General features: G+C 32.4%; 1 long non-coding RNA gene across 1 annotated transcript; it reads right to left on the bottom strand.

Annotated features, from left to right (window-relative positions):
* Nucleotides 1-938: 938 nt before the first annotated feature.
* Nucleotides 939-1348, bottom strand: LOC141818471 (uncharacterized). Its single transcript, XR_012600968.1, has 2 exons — nucleotides 1192-1348; nucleotides 939-1106 (listed from the first exon to the last, which is right to left on the bottom strand). It is a non-coding gene; the product is annotated as an uncharacterized LOC141818471 (long non-coding RNA).
* Nucleotides 1349-2285: the final 937 nt, after the last annotated feature.

Raw genomic sequence — 2285 nt, 5'->3', positions numbered from 1 at the left:
ATTTTTAATATAGGGGTGTATTTTGACTATTTTGAAATCTTAAAAGGCATTTTAAAGAATTAAGAATTTCCTTTAATATTTACTATTTTTAAAAAAATACCCTTCAGAATTTGATTAATATGAAAATCATAGAAGATATTTCACTGTTAATTAATTCAAACTTTGGAGGTCATTTCAAAAAAAAACAAACATTAGGGAGCTTTTAAAAATCACCCATCCTTTTGAAAGAAGAAGATAGATTTGGGAGTTGAAATGAAAACTTCAATTATTTTATATCTGCAAAATACCATGCACTCCAATTAATCATCAACTTAAAGTTGTTCTTGAATAATTTGCAGGAAAATATTGATCTAAGAAGTGGTGGCCCAGGTTTTCCTTTCTTTTCGACTTTTTTTTTATGAGATAGTTCTTTTTGAGACAAATTGCTAAAAGATTAGAGTGGGTGAGAAGTTGGAAGAAGTGGGGACGAGGAATCATGAATCATGGCTTTGTGAGAGAGTTGACAAAATGGGAGAAATCAAATTATGAAGAAAGACCATGTATAAATTAATTCAATAAACTATCTATGTAACTTCATCTTTCTAATAAAATTAGTATTATTATTATTATTTTGAGAGAAAATTATTAATTTTTTGACTGGTGACATGGAGCGGGTGGTGTATGAGTTTAATTGATTGTTTAAGGTGTGCTACTTGTAAGCTAGCAATTTAAAATCTTAGAGGAATCATGGTTGTTTTAGAAAGATGACCGAACAAGTGGGTGAAGGAGAAGACCATGTTTTATAAATTAATTGAATAAATTATCGGCGTTGTACCTTTTTATAAAATATAAAAATATTTTTTTTAAATAATCGAACAAAAATTATCCATGTTTTATTTTAAAAAAATTGGGCTAAACTTGGAATACGTGAAATGCCTAGTCCGGTCCCTGCCTAGATCAAACTCAAACATGATACAATTTATTTCTTTGCAGACTGTGTCGGGTATAGCAAGATGACTTGAACATTAACTAAGAAAAAGAAATGGACCCTTTGGATGAAGAAGGACTTGACTCTCATTAAGCCATTTTTCCATAGCACAAAGGTAGCGATTCTTGCACTTGCATGCCTAAATTGAATGGATTAGTTCAAAGAATTCGTCTCTTATGAACATAAGCAAGCATTTATCAACAAAGTGTCAGCAGCAGTTTTACCAGTTGCCTGGCAGGAAGAGGCTCAGCTAAAGCCGTGGTGGCAAGTTCCATATCTTCAAGAGAATCCTGCGAGGCACTTCCAAGCCAAGTGAGTTAACTGAAGCTTCACGGTTCATCAACTTCGTGATCTCATCAGAGACTTTGTTAGTCGATTCGTCCACATGTTCTCCTACAACACTGAAAAGCAATCAATCAATGATCGTTAATAGGGAAGATAAGTTTGAAACTTTAGGCATCACAGTAAATGCAAAATGCACCTGGAATCAGTTGAATCAAAAATGATTCCCCAGACATCCAATTTTGAGAAATGAGCTTGTTGGAAGCAAGAAAACGATGGTGTTAGTTGGAATTCCAATTCAAAATCTATTAGCTTAAAATGAAAACAAATCAGTAAAATTATAATTCTATCGACTAGAAAATTTTGATATTTTGACATTCTATATCCTTCCAGTTTGATTTTGAAAGACCACAACAATCCAGAGAGTTTGTTTGGAACTAGGAAAAAACATGGAAAGGGAATCCTGATTTTGATATGTTCCATTTAAATAGAAACAAATAGTAATTAGAATTCAAGTAAATAACATGCAACTATCTGATTGAGAACTTTATATGTGATAGATAATACCGATTAATTAAGTGGTTTGAAACCTTAGTAATTGACATATTATTGAGAAAGTTACAAACCCATTTCTTAGATAGAAAGCTTCTATATTTCCTCTTTCTCAGTGAAGTATTTCTATTATATTCCCAGTCTTATTTCTCAAGACATATAATTGGCATTTAAGTTATGGACAAGCTTTATAAAGATTCCCTAGCCAAGTTTAACAACTGCAACATCTTTCTTGCTTCTATTTGGCAAAAAAAAACAAAAGTTTGCTTTTAGAATGGTTTACCTTTCCATGGGAATTCATAATCATTGTAGCCTGGATCCCACTGTCATTGGTGAAAATTGTCTAGAACCAGTAGAATCTCGACGTGATTGTTTGACAAATGGATGCTTCAAAAGTTGAGCAGCTGTGGGCCGATCATCAGGATTAAATCTTAAGCACTTTTTGATGAAATCACGAGCCTCTTCAGACAATGAATTAGGAATA

This window comes from Curcuma longa, unplaced genomic scaffold, assembly GCF_044706935.1.
Source record: "Curcuma longa cultivar G26 ecotype Majalengka, Jawa Barat unplaced genomic scaffold, ITB_CL_G26_1.1 contig_24913, whole genome shotgun sequence".
NCBI lineage: Eukaryota > Viridiplantae > Streptophyta > Magnoliopsida > Zingiberales > Zingiberaceae > Curcuma > Curcuma longa.
The sequence above is the reverse complement of the archived record's forward strand: the minus strand, read 5'-3'. Positions and strand labels throughout refer to the sequence as shown.